This window comes from Blennius ocellaris (genome assembly GCF_963422515.1).
Source record: "Blennius ocellaris genome assembly, chromosome: 13".
Taxonomy (NCBI): Eukaryota; Metazoa; Chordata; class Actinopteri; order Blenniiformes; family Blenniidae; genus Blennius; species Blennius ocellaris.
The window spans coordinates 17,203,538-17,218,596 of NC_137662.1; the positions used below are offsets into that span (position 1 = coordinate 17,203,538).

The window sequence follows — 15,059 nt, forward strand, 5'->3', positions numbered from 1 at the left end:
ATGTTCTGGTGTATAATTTGTATTATGTCGTTACCTAAAAAAAATAACCTCTGTGTGCTAAAGCATGTACTGTATTGTAATCAAAATTGTACAAAATATAATGCAAACAAGCTATTGTGACATGATGACAGTTTTTCTTTTTCTTCCACTGCATTAAGTCAGAATTTTGTTTTTAAGTCCGCCCATCTCCATCACCCAGCTCCAGTTATCTACTCTTTATGTGCCTCTCCTCCCATATTCTTTGCTACCAGGGATTAAGAAGGATGACTGAGGGAGGCTTTGGAGGGTGAGTGGGGGGCAGATCATGAAGCAAATAAATAATAAAGTGCTAGTTAATCTTCCTTAGTGCAGTGTGTGTGTGTGTGTGAATGTGTGTGATGAGCAATGGCACCGCTTTGGGAGCATCTGCCCCTCGCAAACACTCAACGTATGCACGCATAGGCCGGCAGACAGACACAGATACTGTACACACATGCACGACTAGCAGGGATCAGCCAGAGCGATTAGGACACGGACTTCAGAGCACAGAAAAGTGACAGGTTTAACACACTTTACGGCCGGCGCAGACTCGCGCGCGTCGACCGGCGGCAGAGTGACAACTAATGCACAGTGAAAGAATGAAGAGAGCTGCAGAATATGACAGCATATGACTGCAGACACATGAAAGTAGAGGGAAACAAGTTTCACTGCCTGTCTCTGCCGCTGTCGAGCTGTATTCATCTTCCCTGGCGCTCATGGACTCATATCTTTTTTTTTTTTTTTTTTTTTTATACCTCCTCCTCCAACATTAACACATACACTATGCACCAACAGTTGATCAAACAACTGTGCGGTTGAGGCTGAATCTGGCCAGACAGCCAGCCAGGATGAGTAATGTGGAGCTCTTTTGGCTTAATTTGTTTAGAAAGCCTATCATTACTGCAGGCGTGTTGCAGACTGTTGCAGTTAACTGAAGAGTATTTGCCCCCATAGCTTTGACTGGATGCATTTTTAATGTTCGCAGCATCACATCATGTGGCTGTTTTGAGCCGATGAAATGGAGAACTGAGCACAAAAGTGCATTTATTTTACCGTTCAGGTGGAACTTCTGAGCGTGGCGTGTACATTAATGGATCATGGTGACGTTTCAGAGCCCACGCACATTTATGCACATGATAACACATGTTCTGGAAAAGATTGACACGGCCTCTTCGATATGCTCTGTGAACGTAAACCCACCCAGATCTGGTCTTTTTTTCTTAATTTTTTCCCCCCCTTCGCTATGGCTTTATGTGAGGAGAACATGAGAAGTACGTAGTGTATAAATATTTAACTATGTTTATGATCAAGCTCGAGAAATGTAGATATGGAGAAAGTGACATAATGGGAGTCTAATCTAAGCTATTACTCTCTGAGGAGTTTTACTTCCAGCTTGGTAGACTGATGGTATTCAGTAGACAGGAATGCGTATTTTTATCTCCGCTGCTGATATTCATTGTGCCGACTGTTTTACGGCCCATTTTTCACATGCTACAAGCTGGTGTTTTTTGGATTGTGTGCAGCGAGAGGCAACTCACAAACAAGCAGAGGTATAAAATGGTGAGAGTGGGAGGATGAGAGAGAACATTGTCTTCTCCTCTCCAGCTTAGGGACAGAGCAGAACAGGTTGTGTGAGGATGCTTGCTATCCTTAACAATGTCTAACACCGCCTCGGGGCCACCTCATCTCCTCTGATGCAGCTGAGAGTTGTGTCGAGCGGTGGTGGAGTTAGAATATGCACATTCCTCTGTGTCAGATGGACTTCCTGGTACACTCGTATTCCCAGGGTAACACTTTATCTTTGTCATCTTTTGGCACAATCATTGCCACCATTTAGATAGATTGTTTTGAAATACTTGCATAGATACGGAGTACACTTTCCCTCAACATAATTATGACTCAGACTCGGTGCAGTAAATATCCATTACTGTTAGCAAATGCAATTACAGTTTGAAGTCAAGTTTCAAACCTTTTTGCCTTTCTTTTAGGTCTTAGTCACTAATTTGTACCTTCTTCTCCATAAAGACGTGATCAAATTTAACAGTATGTTGTATGTCCTATTATTGTATATAATCAGGCTCATTCTGAATATATGCAGATTTGTTCTTTTTTTTTAAAAATGGGGAGTTGCACAAGAACAACAACAACAACAACCTGTTAATAATGCATTTCATGGCGTAAAGCAAACGTCTGGGACCGCACTTGACAGATCTGAGACTTTGCCAGATTCGTGGTTGGCAGAAACTTTCTCGGATCCAAAGCACAGCCGGATAACTGCCTGTTGCTTGTATTTGGAAGGCTGTTGCTGATGTGTATTGGTGAAGATGGGTGTGTCTGCCTGTGTTTGGCTTTGACTGTTTTACCTGTTGGTAAACTCCAGATGGGAGCGAAGCCATCTGAGGGAAACACGGGGTGAGATCCGCTGGCCATCCGCACAAACCTCTCTTTCATGTTTTGTTGGTAATTCAAGACCGTCAGGAGGAGCTAACTCTTATTGGGAATTCTCGACTCAGTATTTATTCATTGCAATGGAGTGCATGATAAATGGAGGTCTGAGACCTGATCTTGTCTTTAATGGGCTTGTGTCGATGTCGATTTATTATTTGTAGTTCCACAGTTGGATTTTAATCTGCTCATTGTAGCCACAGATCTCACTTTGTCTACCAATTCACCTCTAAGTGACTTGTTCGAATGCGAACTGTCCTCTAACACAATAAGCAAGCCTCACATAGAAACATAACAATGTGACTGTAGGGTTTACGGCTATTAAGCATGATGGAAAGTCGTAAATCGAGTTAGAATTAGCACAGTTCAGGTGGCGAATGTCTATATTTAACTTCACTCAAAAGTAAAAATACATTTCTATTGGGTAATGTCCTAATATGCAGTGAGAATGTGTTGTTGTTTTTCTGACTTGGTTTTTCTGTGAGCTTCTGAAAGTCGAAGTTAGTGTGACCTTTAGAGCCTCAATATAGACTTTAATGGGAAATGCTGAAAGCTAAAATAAACTGTTATTCCCCTTCAAGAGGTCTGTACAATCTTGCCTTGATAATCTGTATATAATTTGTGTTTCGTGGCCCATTCTTGTGATACGGACTCATTCCTTGCATTTTTGGCCATGCTCAGGTAAGTTTAGTGCGGAGACCATCACTGAACAAAAGAAAGAGATAAAACGCATTCTGCAGTAAACCGTACATTTCTTTTAAATATCGTCAAACGCTGATATAATCTGAAGTGACATCAGTCCGGTGGGCCGCCATCTTTGTGTGCCGTTTGGTCCATTATGTTATCCATCACTGGGTCTCTCTGTCTGGCATTGTCAATTACCCAGAGGAAAACAACATTAGAGGCCTGAATGGGACACGGAGCTGTGGCAGGCCTGACATGGCTGTGTTATATGATTACACAACCTGTTGGCTGTCCGCCTGTCAAGTGTCTCCTGACTCTGATGAATGGCTGTAATATGCCGCACATCACAACACGCCACGCCACACACTCATTAATGGCTCCTCATAATACCCGCGACGTTCTTCCAACGCTTCACAAGGATTCACCGAGAGAGTGTGTGTGTGTGTGTGTGTGGGGGGGGGGCGGGGGGGGCGCAGAGAGCAGGGCGGAAGTTGTATGGTGACAGTGAGAGATGGTGTTCATGAATACTCCCAACCTTGCACCGATACACAAAAGAGACACGGTGCCCTGGTTTGGATAATTTCACAAACTGCACGGCAAGATGCCAGAATCAGTCGCGCGCAACTCGCCGTTAATGAATGAAGGAAGACAGAAAAGGAACGAGAGGGAAAATTCTGATCAATGTGTAAGAATGATTATTCTTAAGCGTTACGCACACACGTTTCTCAATTAGATCCATTCCTGTCCATCTGTGGCCTCTTTGCATAGATGATCACAAATGTGTGCAATGCGGCATGTGCGGTAACGTCACAATAGAGATGCTCGAAGAAAGGAGATTGAATCTGTTGGATGCCATTTCAGGCTTTGCTGATTGCCCTTTCTTTCAGTGCATGCGATGGCATGCCACCCAAAGATCCTCCTAACTACTCGACACTCAGCTGTAACAAACAGATTTGATTCTCGCCGCTCTGAGAGCCTTCAAATTAAGCGGGTGAAAATCGCAACGAATTAGCTTTTTTTTTTTTTTTTTTTTTTTTTTAATTTTAAGGAGCCTGTGGGGCAGATGCTGCATCCCAGTGGTTATATGGCAACAAAGTGAAGCCATTTTTCCACAAAGTGCACCAGCCACAGAGAGGTTATCTAAAACCAACATACCCCTCAGCTACATAAGGTGGCTTTGGATCTGTCAAATAGACAGCGTGCCATGCTTACTGGGAAGCGGCAGGAACATTGCAGGAGCCCCATTGATAAGAGCGCGCTTTCTCCGGATTTGACAGGTCTGTGCTCAATATACTGCGCCATGGCTTTGTCTTGTCATATATTTTGTATCGTCTTACATTAAAGTCAGTATTTTTATAGAAAGAGACGCAGATGTTAAGAGATTTTCAATTTCACCTCTCTCAGATGTGCCAACGTTTTTTTTTAGGCTCGTTGCCGTGGAGGAAAGTACTGAACACCGAACGGTGCTGCACCTGCAGTGTGTGTGTGTGTGTGTGTGTGTGTGTGTGTGTGTGTGTGTGTGTGTGTGTGTGTGTGTGTGTGTGTGTGTGTGTGTGTGTGTGTGTGTGTGTGTGTGTGTGAGAGCAAGAGACGAGCAGACAATCTGTCTGAATATTCCTCTATCTGCGTCTGTGGTAGTGTATGTGTTCCTTCTCGCAGCTTGAGTTTCTCAGTTTGAAATGCAACACCTGCAGATGTGTCTTGTAAACTGGAGCCGCCAGCTTCTTCCTCGTTCAGCAGGGACCATTGAAACAAAGCAATTAAAGTAGCTCTCTCCATGGGGCGAAGATTTGGTGCATGGGTGTGCCTGACTGATTTTTTTTCTTCCCCCCATTGTTTCAGCGCGTGGAAACTTTAAATCGAGCAGAGATCTACATTCCGACACAAGACGGCAGCTCACAGCCTATCCCAACATTTGCAGTTCTGTCATATCCACGGGGGTCTAAATATCTACGTCGAAGGTCACGGCAACCTGTTGACACGGCGCTGATTTACGCACACGGAGGCCGTAGCCTGGTTTTCAACACAGCACGTTATTCCCGTGGTTTCTTCTTGCTGCTGATCTGCGGGCGCTTCCAGCTCCAGATACCAGCTCCACGGTCTGACTTATTCCGCACTCCGCTCCATGACCCTCCTAATTGAGAACGGCTGTTACGGAGAAAAGAGCAAGCGAAACAGACACGCAAAGATTGAGAACAGATTTGCGCGTTAAAAAAGAAAAGAAAGCAAGAACAAAAGTTTGTAGGAAGGGGCGGGGGGGGGGTCAAAGGAGCACAAGAGTTGGATTGCAGAGGGAAGCACTGACCAAGAGGAGGATGGCTGCGTGCTAAAACAGTTGGCCCCGTGAAACCAGACCTGCCTCCACCTCCACCTCCTCCTCCTCCTCCTCCTCGTCTCTGGCTGCAAGCCAAACAAAGTGAAACTGAACATCCTGAATGTAGGAGTGGCCATTTCATTGTGCATGATAGTTGTAAGAAAGAGGTGGTTAAAGAAAATAGAGACGAATAAAAGAATTGTTGTTGGGAGAAGAGAAAGAGTTGCGCGAAGGGAAATGAAAGCAGAGGGATGGGACGAGGTGCGGTGAGCCCGGTGACAGCTGCGTGCACGTCGCGGTGGGTGACGGTCTGTCCGTCTGTCAGAGCAGATATTTCTGTCTGTTTAGTGCTGCCTTACTGGCTGCCAGAGACACTCCTTGTGTCATCGCTGGGTGCCTGGCTAAAAAGGAGTGTGTGCCTGTGTGTGTGTGTGTGTGTGTGTGTGTGGGTGTGTGTGTGTGTGTGTGTGAGTGAGTGAGTGAGCGAGAGTGACAGAGAAACTCAAGCAGCTGCCTTGAGAGCTCTTGCACTCTGTCAGTACACTTCGAATCTGCTTTTTCTTCATATCTCCTCTGGAAGGCAGAGTTGTCGTCGGTTGTGTGATGAAATGTTTTTTTTCTTCCTTTGTGCTCGTAAATCAATACAAAGCCAACTTGTTGCATAGGTTACTGATTCAAATGATAATCTCCAGTCTTTTGTATGCTTAGAACCCCCCCCCAAAAAAAAAAAAAAATGTCTATATATATATTTAGCACATGCAGCTAAGTTATGCTGAAGTGAACCATAAGTTGCTCTGTTCAAAGAAACAATTTCTTAAACGTGAATCCACAGCTAAAGTGAACGATTCAGGCGGTGCTGCCTTCATATGAGCAATGCAGCAAAAGTTCAGCGAAGAGCCAATAAATCACTTATCTCTGGTAAAATACTGATTCAAGCTGAACGTTTAAATGAAAATCTTCAAAAACTATGAAATAGAAATACATGGCCCTGCAATGTTTTCTTCAACCCAGTTGGCATTTGTCTTCCTATTCCTGTTTTATGGAAAATGTGACTCTAAATCATGTTTTTCATGAGCCCTTACATTATATTTGTATTCGTACTTTAGAAATAACAATGGATCTAATAAATCAGTCAGGCCTTGTCAGCCTCATGCAAACATATTTTATATTTTGTCATTTTTATTATGCTCCTGATATGTAAGGAAACTGAAAAACGTTTTATGGCAACTTCACTACTTCTCATGAGTGTTTGGCTTGTTGAATCAGAAGCCTGTGTAAAGTACAATAAAACCTCAAATAGTCCATAAACAAGAACTACTTGTTTTTTTTTTTTTATCGTCGAGCCAATTCAACCTTTGTGTTTCTTTGACCCTCTGAGAATCTTAATCTATTTACAGAGGAGGCGGTGAGTACAAACTACTGTTTTCTTGTATGTATATTCATCATTTGTTGGACCTTTGACAGAAATTTTGAAAAAAAACCACAGTGTAGGTTTAGCATTTATATACACGCAGCGTTGGCTGATGGCAGGAGATGAGTATTACCTTAGAAAACTTGTAGCAGCGATGATGAAAAGACATACTGTTAGGCACCCGAGTCTGTCAGTTGTGTGTAGGAGGCGCAATTTACATGAAGTATTAAATAAAAATAGCATACTGTTTTAAATTTCCTGGTCAACCGAACGCAAGTGTGGGTGGCTCACTGAGACGGTGTGAAGCTGAAAATCTCTGCGTGCACCCAAAATACTTCCCAAATTAACCTGGCTGCTCTGTTGACGGGATGTTGAAGAAGTTTAATGTGCTACGCTTTGTGAAATTTGCCGGATACGGCGGCGAATACCACCGGCAGCTGCTTGTGAAAGTTACGTTAGCATAACTGCAGCTATCGCTTAACATACTGACGAGAGGGGATTATGGTGAAGTATGTGCACGACTTCAATGCATGCTCTTTGATTATTTAAACAACGGATTGATTGTTTTTTCTTCTCTTGTAAATTGCAGGTTTCTGTTTTTTTCTAATGTAGTTTTTTTGTTGTTGTTTTTTTTACCATAAGTGGTGACCAGTGCTGCTTGATTGCAGTCATCCGTTGTTGGAGTTGCTGTCATGCGATTACAAACATGTGTTTTTTTTCACCAGCTCGGATAGCTATGGAGTGAGGTAATGGAATTACCCCCCCCCCCCCAATTTTTTTTTACAAGAGCAAGGTGGTACGACGGGTGAAAGCTGGGGGGGGGGTTGAAACCATCGATTTGGGATGAGTCAGCACTTTCTCTTGGTTGCCAGCGCGTGTTTTCCCCGGGCGGTTGCCTTCGATAGAGTTTTGGAACTTCAAATTCCCTGAAGGTAGAAAATGTGTGCAACCTCGGGCTTGGATGTGGGCAGAGGAGATGATTAGATTTTCGGCAAGTTACAACAACTTAGACAGTGATTTGACTCCCCCCCCCCCCCCCCCCCCCCCCCCCCCCCCCCCTAAAAATATCTCAACTTTTCCTGACCTTTCCTGGACTGTGTCACAAGATCTCTCAACGAGATAACAATACTCAATGAATCACTCAATTCTCCGGGGCCCGTTTTAGCCCCGGTATGAGCTTTCGCATTGGCTCTATTTTTATGGCAGCCGTGACAACGTTGGTCCAACTTTAGCTGTGCGTAGCATCGGTGTTCGCGTCTTCTGCCTCCTCGGCTGGCCTGCCAGCCTCGTAACCGCACACCGGTGTTTATGTTCTTTAGGTTAACACGGTTATCTGTGCGCGTAACCGGAGCCCCCGGCATACATGGGCACTTGGCATACATGTGCGGTTGTGTGTGTGTGTGTGTGTGAGCGTTCTTGCAGCTGCAGGACCCGTCTCTCTCTCTCTCTCTCTCTCTCTCTCTCTCTCTCTCTCTCTCTCTCTCTCTCTCTCTCTCTCTCTCTCTCTCTCTCTCTCCACGTCGAGCTGCAGGGACTTGCCAATATTTTCATTCCCTCTGGAGGCATTTCCGCACACCAACAAAGCCTGGCCCGCGTGATGAAACGAAGAGGAAGCAGCTTTTGTGGAGAGCGCAGCCAACTCCAGCGTGTGTGCACGCTCGCGCACCGGTGACCCCGGCTAACAGTTTGTTACATGCAAATTTACTTTTGAGCTGGCAGTTCAGGTTGCTCCAGGCCCTTGTTTGCCGACAAGCCTACAGTAGCAGCAGAACAAGTCTACTCTGTGTCGCCGTCCAGACAACAAGCTTGCCTCCTGTCTGCCTCTAATTGACTGGTATAATACCTAGCTTGTTGGATTGGTTAGTGTTTTTTACAGGGCTTGTTAACCACGAAGCCTTTCACAGTCTTCTCTTCCTCTGTAGTCGTTGCCAAAAGGAAATGTGTGTTATAGTCCAGGTTACAATTCTCTAGGGCGTCTGACTCTACGAAGGATTGAACTGAACTTACAATAGTAGAAACATTTTTCTCTCTCTTTTTTTTTTTTACACCTCAGTCAGACATAACGTAAAAAACTGCACTTTTGCCTTCATGTCTTGAGTACACAACACCGATGTAGATCAAATAAGTTACGCTCAGCCTAGCTTATTTTCTTGGGTATCAGATTTTCTCTCTACGGTGTGGACGGACTTGGTGGTTTCCAGAAATAAATCCCAGATTTTGGTTAGATTTGAGGTTAAAGCTCACACGAAACATTTTTGCTGTCTCACTTGAGGTCATGACACAGCTACTGCAAATCACAAATACTACCCCCCCACCCCCCCCTCACCCCCTTCCCTCCTTCTGTTTGTTTTAAATGGGAGTTAAAGCAACCGCAGTGCCTCAGAAAGAGAGGTTTTACTCTGGAATTGTCTACCGAGTCAGCGTCCTGTGGGTAGATGGCCAGGGCCCTGTGACACACGCTCATGCCCATAAACAGGGATTTGGTGCTCTGGAGAAAATAACCTTGATAATAACTGGGTGCATGTGCCCACAGCGAGAGAAGGGGGAAGAGAAGGAGGAGGAGACGATGGCTCACTGAGGAGAGAGAGAGAGCGAGAGAGAGAGAGAGAGAGAGAGAGAGAGCCACATCCTGCTTGTGCATTCCTGCATGCTGTGTCATACTGGTGCCGAGTTTCCCCTCAGTTTGCACGGAGATTTCCACAAGGTGGAGGGTGCAGAGAGCCACTGACGCAACACCCGGGGCCTTGTGGACGCTGTCATTTAAAGTTTAACAAGGCAACAAGCCGCACAGTCATAGACTCCCCACGGTAACTAAAAGACGAGCGTAACTGTTATTTTAGAGGAGGATCCTTGGAGGACGGCGTTGAACAATTGGAGCCAGATGGGGGGGGTGGGATACGTGGAAGGAGAAGAAAGACGCAGCCCCTGTGACCTAACTGTGGAAGCACTCATAGATGTCTCTTCTCGCAGTCTCTCTTCTGACTGCATAACGTGGCCTCGCTGGTTTAGCTGCGTTGGCATCATTACAAGCAGCCGGAGCTGAATGTCTGTGGCTGGCTCGCCGCCCGTCTGCTCGCCTGTCATTCAGCTGGTTAAAGAGGCCTTGTTGAACCGCTGCACTGTGCCTGGCTACTACGGGGCCATTCATGCTTGTAACGCTTGTAACGGCAGAAACAGCCAAGTCCTGTCATCATCGCCAGCTTGCACATACCAATTTACTACTGGAAATGACAAGGGCATTTTGCTTGGTAAGCAGTTTCCCTCGAGCAACCTCATAACCCATTTTTTTTGTGTGTGTGTGTGTGTGAGTTTGTTATACATTTCAGAGAACGCTTCCCTCTAACAGAACAAGTGTCTTTAGACAAACACGGCACACGCGTCTGTGATATGTCGTCTGCTTCTGTTGAGCATACGCCACCTACATCGAGTGTATAGTGGGATAGACTGATCTGCTCCCCACGGAGTTGTGCGACAACAGCACGAAACAACAAAACACATCCTTTGTGCCTCGGAAATTTCAAACGGAGCACTTGAAAATACAGTTTGTCACTCTGAGCGAGTTGTTTTTTTTTTTCTTTCTTCCCTCCCCTCTTGCTTGTCAGCTGCTTTGTGGTGCCTTCGGCTAATGGCAGCTCATCCCGTCACAGTTGACCTGCGCCTTGGTGGACTGTTCCGCGTCCTTTTCTCAGTCCCAGTGTGACACACAGAGCGAGGACATGCATGAGAGCCATGACTTCATCCTTTCACTCCTTTTTTTTTTTTTTTTTCATCGCCTCCTCTGTCCTGCTCCCATCCTTGACTCCTCCAGTTCCACTCCCATCTCTTTGTATACTCCCCCCTCCCTCGCCGAACCCCTCGCTCTGCGTCTGCAGCCTTAACATCTTCCTGCTATGATTAGCAATAGTGTTTTTTCCCCAGCCAGTGTAATGTCTAGATCCTCCTGTGTCCTTGGAAAGCAGCCTAATAAGCTCAGACACACACTGATGTCTCTGCGCTCCACAGGCCTATTCTCCAGCGTCACCCAGCGCACACTGAGGTAAACAAAGACTGCTACACACACACACACACACACACACACCCACACACACACACACACACACACACACACACACACACACACACACACACACACACACACACACACACACACACACACACACACACACACACACACACTAGCCCAGTGTACTAATAGACCAGCATACCAACCCACTGAGGACAGCGTTGACGCTAGCTCGCTAACGTTGACCTTCCGTGTGCCAATCACAACCAATCTGCTGCCCCATTTGAATATGGGGATGAAAACAGTGTAAATTGAAAGCAGAAATCCCCCCGGTGCGAGACAAGATGAGGCTCCGAATAAATTATTCAGATGGCAGCTTCTTTCCTGCATGATTCTCGGCTTCTGCTACATTTAATGGCATCTGTGATGACGCCCATTGGAGATTAATCCAGATGTAAGACGTCTCCGTGTGAGCGCGGGCGCTCACATCGCTCGTGTGTGTTTTCTGTGTGTGTGTGTGTGGCCTGCTCACCCCTCTCCTCATGCATCCCGTTGTGTCGTGTTATGGGGAAACAAAGCCTCAACAGGGGAATTTATTTCTTCTCCAGAGAGGGCTGTAAATAAACAACTACTGAATCAATGCCTCCATTTGTATTTTTTTTTTTTCTCTCTCTCTCTCTGATAATTCTGCCTGTGTCGTTAGGCAGTGTGACAGTGTTTTGCAAGCCGGCGTAGCTCTCAGCAGCCATATTTCCTCTCGGCAAGAGTGAGAAAACATGCCACACTGGCCTCATGTTTCATTACTGAAGATCAGTAAATCACCGCCCGCTTTTTATATCACTCACTGCAGCTCATTTAGCGCCATGATGGAGCCTTTGTATGAATGGGGAATTACATCGGCAGTAGAAATAGTGCTTTAGAAACACTCTGACAACTAAAGAAATGCTTGCATTGGAATTACCAGGTGCAGTTGGAGACAATAACCCACCGTGAGACCGTGTGCTCAGTGGTTTACACTATATCTAGGCATCACTGATTTAAAAGATGACCTTCCCTGAATCAAGGTCTGACAAATGTTTGAATATAAAATGTCACATTGTAAATACACCGTGTGCTCTGTTTTACACAACGTGCTTGATTTATAATAAAACTGAAATGGTGCATTTCAGTATTTTTTTTTTATTCAAAGAGGTTTTTTAAAACAGCTTTGGAAGCCTCGGTTCATCCACATTTAAAAGAAACATCATTTTTCACTTAACTCTCGTCGCTTTTCGCATGAAGAGTGAGTGTTTTTGTGGATTTTAAGATGGAAAAAAAAAAACCAAAAACGTTGTTGCATTATTGTTGCTCTCGGGGAACATCACCCGGTCCATGAAGTTGGTAAAAGGGTATTTTCTTGCACTCAAAAAGCACTGTTTTAATTTAGTTTTTTTTTTTCTCTTTTAGATTTGATTTACTTCAAATCAAACTTACCTTGACGTGTCTCATTATTATTTTATTAGCACTTCCCTTCGACTGTATGCGTGTCGTCACCTTTCTGGTGTCTAAACATTCACAGTTTCCGTCACAATCACAAAACCAGTGTGAGAAAGGTGCCCTGCAAAGTGTTGGCCAGTGTTTAGGAGCAACACAGTATTCACTGTGAGTCTTCATACAGACACGTGGAGGCGGGGATCAAATGACTGACCTCACAATCAATGGACGACCTGCTTAACTACCTGTGCCACAGCTGCTATTTTTAAAGCTGCTCAGCTATTAGTGCCACGTTAAAACCTAATTTCAATAAAGAAGGAAATGGTGAACCTAATAATGAAGAATACACTTTTAAAATTGAAATACGTAGAGATGTTTTATTATAATTTCTTGATAATTGACCTCACCGTGAAAATAACGGCACATATTAATAGTTTGTCCTCTGCTGTGTTCTGTTTTAACCCTCAGAACCACATATTCAGGTTGCAGAGAATTGGCACAGCTTTAGTGATCATTCCCACACTTTACATGGAATATTTCCTGCCTTCAGCCCGAGTGGTGTAGCCCCCCCACCAAAAAAAACCCCCAACAAGAATAATGTTTTACTCTAGTGAAAGTTTTAATGTTTCTTCTTTTATTAGTTTTTTTCCTCCTTAAATCAATGTGAGTATTTCCACCACCGTGTTTATTTTCTGTACACCTTCTCTCTAAAATGGCAACATAAATTTACCGATGGACGCCAAGATGACCTAAACTTGGACCTTGAGGTTCAGTAGTTTTAGGAGGTACATTTGTGTAAATATTTCCTTTTTTTGCTCCAAACATGTCCTTTTATCATACCTTTTTATCTTGAAACCCTTGAGGGAGACTTTGTTACATAAACATTCTTAAAAACGAAAAACTGTAGTTAAATAAAAATCTAAGCCAATTGTGACTTATTTTAGTGGTACGTCGAACATATCTGGTATCTGGCTGAATAAATTGTTGTTTTTCCCCCCAAAATACCTGTTCTTGGTCTTCCGTAACATTAATTAGCTGTGCACAGGTCCCAGAAAATATGAGGGGAGTTACTTGTATTAGCTACGGTTCGATGGCTAATAGGAGCAGTGAGTGATAGTGTGAGCAGTGCTCCCCATTCTGCAGGAATAAAGGTAACCTCCCAGTGTGTAAACCTTGATTGGGAGCAATCATTCAGCTCAGGCTGCTGTTGGTAACGCCAACATGACTACACATAAGAGCCTCTAATGAGCACTGGTTTACTCTGTTTCTTTGTACTCAAGTACCCCTCTCTGTATCCCATATCCAAGTGTGAAATTACAATATCAGATCATATTTAGTTAATTAAACCCATATGACTAATTTAATTTGACTCAAATATGGGGGGGAAAATGAATAAATCATGGAGGCGTATTTAGCTTGCTACTGCTGGTGTTAACAGTAATTAAATGTGGGGCAATCTGTAGCCTGTGAAGATAGCTCTTGTCTTTTCTTTCCGCCTACTGTACACATGTGGAAAAATTGTAAGCCAAACGTTTTTTGGGAATCCGTCGAGCAGAATATTAATGGAATGATGTGGGAGTTTCAAACACAGAAATAAGTGAGTTAAAGATGCATTCCTGTAAAGTAGGCTCGTGCATTAATAGTCAGAGAGTGGTAGTCCCATTAGGAGATGTGCAATTCTCCATTAGAGAGGAGCCACAAGCAGGGAAGGAATATTCCTCCATGATTACAGCCTGGAGAGTTCAAAGACAGATGCTTCTGCAACTCGATGGGCACAAAACACTTGCAAGGAAGACAAGAAATCAACTCGTATTTGTCATTTAAGCATTTCATGTTTCATATTGGCAGGGATTAGATATGCATATTCTCTCCTGCTCTGTCACTCCTTGTTATGCGCTTCCAATTTGTCAGAAGCACCACGGGGTGCTTTATTACATCTCGATAAATGATGCCACCTAAGTCTTGTTTTCCTATCACTAAAAAGCACATTGTGTTTTGTCACACTCCCTGATGTGTGTTGCATTGTGTTTTGTTTCATTTTAGACCCGCTCTGTGATTGATGAGGATTAAGGAACGGATTTTGTCTATTAGGAAACGGGAACGTCCTCCTCCAAACTGGTAAGGGTCCAGATTTATCACCTACGCTGTCTCTCCTCATGAACAGTCGGGCACCAGCTCGTGTTGCGACACTTGGTACCCTCCGGTATGGTTTTGCAACCAAGATGACTGCGGTTTGGATTTTTTTTGTTTTTTGTTGCGCCACACCAGCCACTAAACACACAAGAGCATGTTATATACTATCTGAAGTGTGCTTTCAAGAATGTGAAGAAAATTACTTATGTGCTTTGTTTTCCTCCTGATACCAACGTTGATATTGCACTATATTCTGTTGTCCTGGCGCTTTCAGAACGACGTACCGGAACCACCTGTGTGTCCGAACATACTGAGCTAATTGCCATGAGATGCTGGCCACTACTGAATGAAAGCACGTGTTTTCGACATGATTTCCATGATGGAGGGTAATGGCATTTCCTCTGTGTATGGCAGGCAGCTGGTTCTTGTTGGGTTGGGGGGTATCAGCCAGTCTGAACACACTCGCTGTACGTCAAAGTCGCTCTGCGCTGTGTTACATCACCGCTGTTCTTCCGATGCAGTCGATTGAAGAGAAAGAGCGTTTACACCACCACATATTTGCTTGTATACCACATTGG

The 15,059-nt window shown here is 44.3% G+C and overlaps 1 long non-coding RNA gene across 1 annotated transcript in view; it reads left to right on the top strand.

The window, feature by feature from the left end:
- Positions 1-14,466, top strand: part of LOC308138236 — a 44,251-nt gene extending 29,785 nt beyond the window's left edge. Inside the window, exon 3 of the long non-coding RNA XR_013936877.1 lies at positions 14,392-14,466. This is a non-coding gene — a long non-coding RNA (uncharacterized lncRNA). The remainder of the gene's footprint in view (positions 1-14,391) is intronic.
- Positions 14,467-15,059: the final 593 nt, after the last annotated feature.